The sequence below is a fragment of the Pseudorasbora parva genome, chromosome 3 (assembly GCF_024679245.1).
Source record: "Pseudorasbora parva isolate DD20220531a chromosome 3, ASM2467924v1, whole genome shotgun sequence".
Classification (NCBI taxonomy): Eukaryota; Metazoa; Chordata; class Actinopteri; order Cypriniformes; family Gobionidae; genus Pseudorasbora; species Pseudorasbora parva.
Window position 1 is genome coordinate 63877276 of NC_090174.1, and position 12383 is coordinate 63889658.

At 37.0% G+C, this 12383-nt stretch overlaps 1 protein-coding gene across 1 annotated transcript in view; it reads left to right on the plus strand.

Moving 5' to 3' along the window:
• mbd2 (methyl-CpG binding domain protein 2) overlaps positions 1–10771 on the plus strand; it is a 47458-nt gene extending 36687 nt beyond the window's left edge. Inside the window, exon 7 of the mRNA XM_067439784.1 lies at positions 10294–10771. The gene's annotated coding sequence lies outside the window, so the exon portion shown is untranslated. The remainder of the gene's footprint in view (positions 1–10293) is intronic.
• The last annotated feature ends 1612 nt before the right edge of the window (positions 10772–12383 follow it).

The window sequence follows — 12383 nt, forward strand, 5'->3', positions numbered from 1 at the left end:
TCGCTTCGCTTTGTGTTTGTAGATGAGGACGGATTGTTCATATGAAGATTTCTCTCATTTATTAGTGCAGCCGCTTTAACTGACAGGTTTATTATAATTAACAAAATTATTTTAAAAAAAGTAACTATGTTAGTACTGTCAAATCGATTAATGGCATCCAACATAAAAGCTTGTTTACATAATAAATAAATATATACATAAATATATATATATATATATACACACACACACACACACACATATGTATATATGTGTGTGTACTGCATGTAATCATTATGCAGATTTGAATACACTCACATACATGTATATATTTTATAAATAATATAACACATTTTTCCATATTTACATGCACGTGTGTATTTATGCAAAAACAAACTTTTATTTTGGATGTGATTTAATTGTGATTAATCAATCTGACAGCACTGATTTAAATATAATAGGTCTATATGTTAACTGAAAATAAATCAGATAAAGATGACACTTTACAATGAAGTTTCATCAGTCAACATTATTAATCTTAGTTTGTTAATTTCAACATTTACTTATACATTATCAAAAGTTTTATCGCATGTTACGCCTCTCTTCATCAGACAGCACTGGTTGCCAATGGCTGCTCGCATCAAATTCGCTCTAGTTCTCGCCTACAAAACAACCACTGGCTCTGCACCAATATATCCTAAACTCACTTGTTCAGACTTACACACCCTCCAGAAGCTTGCGTTCTGCGAGTGAGCGGCGCCTCGTGGTTCCATCCCAAATAGGCATGAAATCGCTCTCACGGACATTTTCCTGGACCGTTCCCACCTGGTGGAATGACCTGCCGATCTCAATTCGTGCTGCCGAGTCTGTAGCCATTGTTAAAAAACATCTTAAGACACATCTTTTCCATTTGCACTTGACCAATACAGAATAGCACTTACTGATCATATCTACGTCTCTCATCCGGATTTGTGCCTTCAGGCGGGTATGTTACATAGTTATCATAGCTACCAAAATCCAGTGTTCTGTATTTTGCGTACGTGAGTTTTTGCTGTCGATGGCTATTGCTGCGCGTTTAGCTAGAATGCCATACAAAACCAACCCATTGGGCCACTGAATCCGCATTAACGACAACAGCTGGGGCAACAGCCTTAGTCCTAATGGGTTGTTATCATAGCTATCAAAATCCAGTGTTCGGCATTTTGCGGACGTGAGTTTTTGTTGTAGATGTCTTAAAAAAAAAAAAAAAAAAACATTGTTGTGTACTGTGCTAATTAATTGAGATTTCTTACAGCTCTTACAGGTTGTTGGCCTTGTCTGTTCCGTTGCTTCTATTGCTCTACCCTTTTTTGTAAGTCGCTTTGGATAAAAGCGTCTGCTAAATGATTAAATGTAAATGTAAAATGTTTTATCTTTTATTATAATATTTAATAGACCTTAGTTGACATGAACTAACAATGAACAAGTTTATTTGTATTAATACATTTTAACAGGGATTAATAATTACTGTAACAAATGTATTATTATAAATTAATATAAGCTAATGCATTAATTAATGGGACCTTATTGCAAAGGGGTTTTTTGGAAACACTTACAATAAGGTACAGAAAGTACATGAAAATTGTAATAAATAAAATATATATTATAAATATTTATACAATTTTTACAATAAACATTTATAATTACAATTATAAGGTACAAACAGTACATGAAAGTGAATATATGTGTGTGTGTTTCAGCTGCTTTGTCATTTTCATGTAATTTTTCTTCAATTAAAATACTGAAATAATCTAAAAAATGTATATGAATTCATATAGCACTGACATTCATATTTGTTTTTATTTTAAGAAAATGTATACGCTGTTTTTGAAGTCGTGTGAATTTTGCCTTTGAAAGCTGCTACCAATTAAAAAAACATTTTAGCATTTCTCATTTTTACTTAGTTTAATTGGATGTACTAAAATAACTAAAGCGAAATAAATAATTTATAGCCATATAAAAAAACCCTCAAAATGTCAAAAACAACTACATTAAAACTTTGAGATGAAAACAAACATTATATATGAAAGTGTCAGAGATGCTCTACACTGGCGTTTATTTGTTGTTCAGTGAGCGGCTCGTCTCACATCATTTCTTCTTCAATTAGTGGACATTTTAATGAGGATAATGTCTGAGTAAATGTGCACAGAATTAGTTTGATTTTCCAAATTCCAAATGTGTGTGTGTGTGTGAAACAAAATGATTATTTTACATAATTGCTCTGATATTAATGTTTTATCTGTTAAATGCTGGCGGAGCGTCGCTTCAATCACTGACTTATAATTACAACACGCGTGTTAGAGGATTGTCACACGAGAGATCACACACGGCACTTTAAGGTTTCATCGGTTAACATCAGTCAACATCAACACTATTTCTCAATCTCATTGTTAATCTAATGCATGTTTTAAATCAAAAGTTGCATCTGATAATATCATTTATTAGCCGTATGCTGACATGAACTCAGAATTTTTATCAATTAATGTTAACAGAGATTAATAAAACGCATTAACTAATGTTAACCAATCGGATATTATCGCAAAGTGTTACCAATAAATCTGCAAAGATTAAATTTAAAATATTTTTTTTTACAAAGGTTTGTTTGAAAGTGGTAATTATGTTTGAAATGCCATGTATTTAATTTATGTATTTAATCATATTGACTAAATTAACTCAAAATAGCCTCACACTAACACGGCAGCATAATGAGGGTCCCTACATGCAAACCGCAGCATTGAGAACTTTTTAAGTGTACAAACAGTTTAATAAGAAGATACTTTATAAAGACAGTCCATTACGAGTTTACCGACAGACGCCATCTTAGAAAACACTCTTGAAGAGTCGAGCCACGAACGCTGTGCTAAGTGAGCTGGTCGATAGGAATCAAGTTTGTAAAATCTAAATACATGTACATTTATTTTATTAATTTATTTTCTCTGTTGCGTTCAGTGTTTTCTTCCGGAAACAACGGACCATATGAGACTCCAAATCACAGTTCATCACTTAGCACAGCGCTCGTCACTCGACTCGTCAAGATGGCGTCTGTCCATAAAAGCGTAATGGACTCTCTTTATAAAGTATCTTCTTATTAAACTGTTTGTACTCTTACACAGTTCTCAATGCTGCGGTTTGCATGTAGGGACCCTCATTATGCTGCCGTGTTAGTGTGAGGCTATTTTGAGCCTTGTTAGTGGTATAAACTAGCGATTTAATTTTACCACCCTGTGTCGACCCTGTGCCCCATAGACTAGCGTTATAAGCTAATCTGTTTTTAGAGATAAAACTCTTTACATTCGATTTCCATGAAACCGCATCCCAGAGAACGATCTACTCGCTAACCATCTGTTAATCACCCCTAGGCTCATTTTTCACTGGAGTTGTCCTTTAATTTCCCATAATGCATCACCTGTTGAATTGCTTGAAATTATTACTAACACGCGTTTCAAAAAAAGAGTGACGTTTAGACTGTCAGATATGAGATTTTAGATTGTGTAATGGGTTATAGACTGTATTTATTGTTTAACAGCAGCTCAAGTCTGTAGTTTCCACTTCTTCCTCTGTAGAAAAACAAAGCCTTAATATCCCAGAAACGCTGTTCTGATGACGTGTAAACTAACACTATTTTACGGGCTTTAAAAACTTGAAGTTTCGGTTCCTTTGGTCGCCTTTGGCTTGGCTTGCTCAGTTGGGGACACTAACATTATGTGATCCAAATTATTCAACAAAATATACAAATAAAATTAATTATTTATGTCTTATTTAATTCTATAAACTATAATACTGATCTGCCAACATTGTCTCTCTCTGATAAATTAAAATAAGCTGATAACATCACTGTTTACTCCAGAACGACTGTACAGCCAAATCTAATTCTGCTGCAGTATTGTCCTGTTTAACACTGAAGCTGCTCTGACACAATCGGCGCTGGAGAAGAGCGATAGAAATAAAGATGACTGATTGATTGATGGTTCTCAGGTGCATTTTGACGTCAAGTGTCGCCCTCTCCCCGACAAAACCCGGCCCGTTTTGAGTCCGCCTTTACTCCCAGAACCCAAAGACTCTGGCTGCATCCTAATTCGCCTACTTATACTACATCCTAAAAGTATGTACTCTTTTTGTGAACAAAAATTATATACTTTTGAGTGTGTAGCAGAAGAGTATGCAAGCTTTGGGACTACTTCGTCATCTTTAGCGGACTCTGTTGCTTAGTAACGAACATCCCATAACTGTTTAAACTGCCCTGTCAATCATCATCACAGTTTAATCTCCTGCCGTATCAGAGAAAAATGTAGCCGCACACACACACACACACACACACACACACACGCATGATGATCTGCCATGTGTGTATCTTTAATGCAGAGACTCTTGTGTGTTTGTGGTTTAAATATAATGATGCTTTAAAAGTTAACGGCCAAACGTGTCATTACAAAAGTTCTCAATGCTGCTGCAGGTGTAATATAATGTGGACAACACTGAATAAATATCTTAAGTCAGGTTAAATACTGATAAATGATCACTCAAACCCCTTTATTAAACCTTTCTACTTATCCGTCAGACTAGCACATCTGTCATGTTTGTAGTTTTTTAAAACTTATCTGCGTTTGTAGTTCTAATCGAAATCACGTCAAACTCGCTATGGGTTGTGGGTAATATCAGCCGTTAGAGTGTGTGTTGATCTGTACTTTGAATTCTGACCGGCAATAGTAAACCATCATCCGGGTATCTTTAGAATACTCTTTTCAACATACTATGATTTGGGACAGAATTATTCTTATTTCGAATACTATTTAGTATGGATTAGGACGCAGGGTGTGGCTTTCCCACAGATCATGGAATAACGCCGTTAGATCACTGTAGTGATGGCCGTCAGAACCATTGGGCCTCATTCATGAAACTTTCGTATATATATGAGCAAATTCTGAGTAATTTTCGCATAAAATGGACCTTTACGTAAACTCTGCTCCAGATTTACAAACGCTTCGTACACCGCGGATTCGTTAGTTAAACGTGTGTAAATTAATGAATTCTAAACATGCGTAAATAAGATGCGCGTGCATGCTCATTCTTAATTAGCATAATCCCGCCCATGAGTTACAACTGCAAATCACATGGCCAGGAGTGCTGTGGACTCTTCTGGACTTCTTTCTCAGGTTTGGCTCCAGTATTTTGCATAAACGCTAAAGAGACTAATTGGCCATATGACTAGCAATAAATATTAAATTATCGTGCGTCCACCAAAGCATGTTTTAGCCAGCTAAACACCTGGTGCTCTTCTGAAAACGGCCAGCTGGTGGCGCTTGAGAGCGTTTTGCAAGGGCAGCGTTTTTCCAGCTGAGATACTTTAGTAGCTGTGATACAGAATATCCATGGCAGTAATGTGATACTAGCCTCTCATTTAGAAGAATATTACTGAATTTAGAAATGCAGTAAAAAGGAGTCTAGAGATCGCTAATGTGTCGTCACAATGACGTATTCACAGTGGTAAATGCAAAGCTTTTTTGGAATCCGTGACACAAACAGGCGCCAGACTTCTTATTTGCATGGAGGGAAGAACGCAGTGTTCAAGATGGCGTCTACCTGCTGTGTTATAAACTGCAATAGTCATTTTCACAATAGAAGTGGCATAAAGCTTAAGAACGGGATATCATTTTATCGTGTTCCAGCGTGGAAAAATAATAGTACAACTAAAGCCGGGTGCCATTGTGCGATTTTACCCACAATTTGGCCGTCTGAGACAAATTCAGCAAATCCTAAAAGATTCCTCTGACTCTAGGCTAAAATCTGACGTCTTTGGTCGTTAGTTTGACATGTTCACCGGCAGCCGATTAATGAGCGCTGCGATCAAATTTTACCTCAGACGAAATTCTGGCAGTGTCAGAAGATTTGGCGCACAATCCTGCAGTGTGACTTCTCCTACGACGATCGTCAAATATCTCGGTTTTTTTAAGACAAATTATCACAAAAATGAGAGCTAGAGATTTCTTTGTAGCCAGCATTTCAGTCCCGTGTGTAATGCAGCACGATATACCGGTACTAGAAAAGTGTTGCGATACCCTGCTATTACGAATGGTACATATGGACATTTATTAGTACCAATACTTTAAGGAGGACTGCGGCTATATGAGCTTTATTTCTTAATGTGCGTGGACGTGTGACAGTAGGTGTCAGGACGTGTGTGCAGAGCTCTGCTTCCTCCATTCCCTAAACACTGGAAGTAGAAGAGTTAAATATATACGCGCAGCGCATGACAACGGAAGCAACAGAAATATGCGCACAAGAAGAAAAAGCGACGAGCTCGAGCCGGACTCTGACCTGAAGCGCGCGCACATGTCTTTCAGACAACATGTGATCGCCATTCAGTTCTTTAGCGGATTATTATTTGGGTTTGAATGGTCAAACATAAGTAAAATACACGGTCTGGCGAGTATTCAGGTAAACACAGTCGGAGATGTCTTTAGTGAGCGTGTACAGCTGAGGTAATGAGAGCCGTGCAGTCTTAAGCCAGACCTAATATTCTGTGATTAATATTAAGCAAACAATGAAAAATAGAAAACCACCACGTTTGGCTAAATAACTCAAATAAATGTATTAAGAATCAGTGTATAGTTAAATTATAGAGTGAAGACTAAGCAGTTTTATATTTGATTATTTAATTTTTTCTTGACTTGCTGCTGTTAAATAAACCTAATGAAGCTGAAAAATAAAGCACCGTTGTTGTCATATTGTCTGTAATTTGCATTTTTTGCTGATTTTTAAAAACAGATACAATTAAAAATCTATATTATAATTATAAGATTACATTTTAGAAATATTAAATTACTCGTATCATGAAATAAGATTTTGTTCATCCCATCCTGTTGAGAAGTGAATGATAACATGATTGATAATGATGATCTCTGGGAGGATGTTCACACTGGCATGTAGTTATTATAGCAATAAGAGGAGGGATCGGTCAAAACCAGCGCAGGAACATGCTGGACAAGGGAATGTTTTATAAAAAAAATACATAAAACAATGAATAATAAGTTCTGTTGTAATATTATTCATATTATCTGTTTATTTTTTACCGTGGTATCGATTTAGTATCGAGGTATTTTAGTCTTGTATCGTATCGAAGTCATTATTTTGATATCATGACAACACTGGTCTGACATGACAGCCGAGATCCTACAGTGTGACACGGCTTACATCGGGGATCATGCTCATACAGTCTGACAAGGGACATTCGCAAAGGATTTGGAAAAAAGACCCATGAGCCATGTTTCAGAGGTGACAAAAAAAGCGATGAATGGCATAGATAGCAGTAAGGAGGCCCAAGATACCTTCGTAATAAAGTAATACAACCAATAAAACAATTGATTTTCTTTTTTTCAATCTAAGTGTAACAAACAGATCAGAGTGTTTGAGGACAAGAAAAGAAAACCAACTCAATATGATGACTGTCCAAAAGATGGCATTGACAGCATTATACATTAAATGGGGTTGGAGACATTTTATTGATATACATCTCACGTTTAATCCGTGCATCTAAACACGATATAGTAGTACCCAGATTTTTCACGTGAATAAAGGCATAGAGTCGCAAACTTTGCTTATCCTAATGGTCCTTTGTTAAGCTGTTTACCTACCCCTAACCAATAAACACATTATTAAACTCGTTAGATGCTTTATTTCCACTTTTCTAATATTTTCTCCATATTTATTGATTATAAAGGCCTTTCTGATCTGATGTGTGATGGCAAAAGGGAGTAGAGCGAGTTCAGCAAAAGGCGGATTCGAACCTCTGATCGATTAGCGTTAAAACTTGATGTGTCTTACCCCTACACTATTGCCGCGGTAAATTACTCAGTGATTTCTGGAATTTTGTCTGGCCCAATCAATTGTTTAGTAAACCGCCGTATATTTGTATTTAACCCTTACAGACCCAGAACATTTTTGGGGCACCTAACGTGCCTCTACTTTTCTTTGCTTTTCTCACCAATTTTAACAGTTAGCATCATATGCCATATGTCATTTTAAACGGGAGGACCTGAAGATTCCATCTAGCTCATTTGATGTCCCAATTTTAAATGTATTTATTCTGAGAATGGACTAAATTAATACAATTTCATAAAAACAGCAGCAAAAATGTTTTTTTTTTTTTACTTTGACCTCAAACAGAACTTCATGAAGTTTGATTTTTATTCCTTTAGAAAGTTAGACTTGGCTGTTTTAGACTTCCAGATGAAATTTAGTCTACATATAACAATCCCTCAGCAAGTTTTAGCCATTTATTAAAAACATTATTCTAAGCGTTTCTAGGTTTTTGAGTGAAAACAGGTGCATTTTATTTACTGACAATGTGTCCTAAAAAGATTGTTATTTAATAACAACACTGAAACAAACATTTTTCTTCAGAGAAATATATTTTCTCTGTTTAATTTATAATATATTTAAATTATAAATATATTATAATTTAAAAATGAAGAACAAATGCAACAAGTTGTGACCAACAAACCGTGAAATAAAATATACTAAGGCTACGCTTAAACGTTGGCAGCTATTTTCATAAATTGCCATTAACCTCTCCACAAATAAACTTCTCAAACACAAATTGAAGAAAAAATGCACCGAGTAAAAATGGTGCAAACTACATACAAATAGAGAAATATACGGACTTTTGTTTGCTGTGCTATGTGAGAGAGCTCTGCACACGTTTATTTGTTTGTTTTCATGCACACAAATTCACACCCAATGTTTCAGAGAAACGTGATTGGTGGTTCAAAAGATCAAACACTGTTTATTGGTTGAGTTTCTGGCAGTTTCAATGAATCTGGGCACAGGGGGTGGGACTAATCATAAAAAGACATAGATTTCTCTTTGGCTCAGGGGATAAACCTACGTGTGTTTCCTTGACAAATCAATGCTGCATATTTTGATGACAGATCCACGCTGACTACCGAGCCTCTGAATGATCAATCGCGAGAAATGTTATACCTATGAAAAGCTAAGATTTTTCTCCTCTTTACGGTGCAGTTTGCAGCATACAGATTGGATTAGTAGTTTTAAAGTTATTAAACATTTTAGAACGATAGTTACACGGCAAAAAATGCTCTTCTTACTCAGTATTTTTGTCTTGTTTCTAGTCCAAACATCTAAAGATTCTTAAACGAGAAGTATTTACTAGACACGCAAAAGTAATTGTTTTCTGTTTGAATTAAGATTATTTTTCTCACCCCATTGGCAGATTATTTATCTTATTTTAAGCAAAAACTCTCTTCATTTAGAGTTATTTTCCCCAAAACAAGACAATTACTTTTGCTTGTCTAGTAAATGTTTCTTAATGTAAGAATATTTAGATTTTTAGACTAGAAACAAGACAAAAATACTGAGTAAGAAGAGCATTTTTTGCAGTGTCTCAGTCTTTAAGGGTTAATGTAAATGGCATCTAACATTACTCCAGTAAAACATTCTGAGAGAGTGGACCCACCCACATTTCATTTGCTTCCGACACCCATGACTGTAGTGTCCAAACTGGCTGCTTTATAATATTAAGCAAGCCATTTTCAACCCTGAAATGCTCTGAATGTTTAATTAATGCTTCACACAAACTCTTAAATTGCGGGGCAGTTTGTGTTAATTACCCCCTTTATCCTGAAATCTCAGTGGAAGTGAAAAGCTCCTGCTAATGAAGATGTAAATTACCGGCGCGGCGCGCGGATTGATTGAACACGCCTCTGCGATGAAGCCGCATTAAGACTTAAAAGCATTGATATTTATGTACATTTATATGTAACATTTTCTCTACGTGTGCAAGATGTGATTAAAAACACATTTTATGATGATTAGGTTTAATTTTGCTTGTAAATATTTTCCCTGTATTATGCCAAATTACTGAGGAAAACATTCAAACGGGGATAAAAGTGTTTTTATATATTTTATTTAAAATTGAATATGGCAGAATGAATCACAGCTCTAACGCAAAAATCATGTTTACAACGGCGGGTCTCTGGGATTAAACAATTAAAACACATGATTTAAGAGACTGTACTGTATGTGTGTAGATAATAGTTGGACATGCTTATATAACTTTATATTTATTCACTCAATATCAACCCAAAATTAGATAAGCTGCTATATTTTGGCAATACTTTAATCCAAACAAAAACTGAGGGGACATGCCAAATCTGGGAACATCACCTACTGGTCATGATAAATTGCCTTTTTTAATATATTAACTTAATTTACATGAGTTGCACATTTATTGATGGTGAATTATCATTTATTTTTCAGATTTCTTTGTGCACTGATGTCACGTGGACGTCCTGGAAATGATGTCATCAGTCTGCGTCAACAGCAGCTGAACCAAGCACACTTTCATAATCCAATACAAATAGCTTCAACCAAGGCCTTTTTTCAACTAGAGCATATATTTTGATGTACATATCTATATATAATTGAGAACAATGCTTATTTTGTGTCAGACAGAAGTCACTAAAAAAAATACAGCTTTTATATGGACAAATGCAGAGCAATACTTCTTCACATCAAATCAGGTTACCGTCGCTGGATTTGTATTGCAAACTGTTTTTTCTTGTTTTTGTTGTCGTTGGTCATACGGGATGTGCTCTCTTCAGGGTTTGTGACAAATAATTAATAAATTTACAAACGTATGAATGAAAAACTGCTTATTTAAGAAAAATTTTTATACCTTAAAATAAAGATGTGTACATTTCTTGCATCATTCTAGAGAAAATAAATGATTATATTCACAAAACATGCTCTTATGATTTTCTTCAACAGACATTCGTTTTATTCAACACTTTAAAATGTTTGATGTGGTTTGAAGTGCAGTACTGAGATATTTATGTGAGTAAGTGTGTGAGTGAGTGATCGATCAAGTGTGTGTGTGAGTGAGTGAGTGAGTGAGTGATCGAGTGTGTGTGAGTGAGTGATCGATCAAGTGTGTGTGTGAGTGAGTGATCGAGTGTGTGTGTGAGTGAGTGTGTGAGTGAGTGAGTGAGTGATCGAGTGTGTGTGTGAGTGAGTGTGAGTGAGTGATCGATCAAGTGTGTGTGTGAGTGAGTGATCGAGTGTGTGTGTGAGTGAGTGAGTGAGTGAGTGATCGAGTGTGTGTGTGAGTGAGTGAGTGATCGAGTGTGTGTGTGAGAGTGATCGATCAAGTGTGTGTGTGAGTGAGTGATCGAGTGTGTGTGTGAGTGAGTGTGTGAGTGAGTGAGTGAGTGATCGAGTGTGTGTGTGAGTGAGTGTGTGAGTGAGTGATCGATCAAGTGTGTGTGTGAGTGAGTGATCGAGTGTGTGTGTGAGTGAGTGAGTGAGTGATCGAGTGTGTGTGTGAGTGAGTGAGTGATCGAGTGTGTGTGTGAGTGTGTGTGTGAGTGAGTGTGTGAGTGAGTGAGTGAGTGATCGAGTGTGTGTGTGAGTGAGTGAGTGATCGAGTGTGTGTGTGAGTGAGTCTGTGAGTGAGTGAGTGATCGAGTGTGTGTGAGTGTGTGTGTGAGTGAGTGAGTGATCGAGTGTGTGTGTGAGTGAGTGAGTGATCGAGTGTGTGTGTGAGTGAGTGATCGAGTGTGTGTGAGTGAGTGATCGATCAAGTGTGTGTGTGAGTGAGTGATCGAGTGTGTGTGTGAGTGAGTGTGTGAGTGAGTGAGTGAGTGATCGAGTGTGTGTGTGAGTGAGTGTGAGTGAGTGATCGATCAAGTGTGTGTGTGAGTGAGTGATCGAGTGTGTGTGTGAGTGAGTGAGTGAGTGAGTGATCGAGTGTGTGTGTGAGTGAGTGAGTGATCGAGTGTGTGTGTGAGTGAGTGATCGATCAAGTGTGTGTGTGAGTGAGTGATCGAGTGTGTGTGTGAGTGAGTGTGTGAGTGAGTGAGTGATCGAGTGTGTGTGTGAGTGAGTGTGTGAGTGAGTGATCGATCAAGTGTGTGTGTGAGTGAGTGATCGAGTGTGTGTGTGAGTGAGTGAGTGAGTGATCGAGTGTGTGTGTGAGTGAGTGATCGAGTGTGTGTGTGAGTGAGTGTGTGAGTGAGTGAGTGAGTGATCGAGTGTGTGTGTGAGTGAGTGAGTGATCGAGTGTGTGTGTGAGTGAGTCTGTGAGTGAGTGAGTGATCGAGTGTGTGTGTGAGTGAGTGTGTGTGTGAGTGAGTGAGTGAGTGAGTGATCGAGTGTGTGTGTGAGTGAGTGAGTGATCGAGTGTGTGTGTGAGTGAGTGATCGAGTGTGTGTGTGAGTGAGTGTGTGAGTGAGTGAGTGATCGAGTGTGTGTGTGTGAGTGAGTGATCGAGTGTGTGTGTGAGTGAGTGTGTGAGTGAGTGAGTGATCGAGTGTGTGTGTGAGTGAGTGTGTGAGTGAGTGAGTGATCGA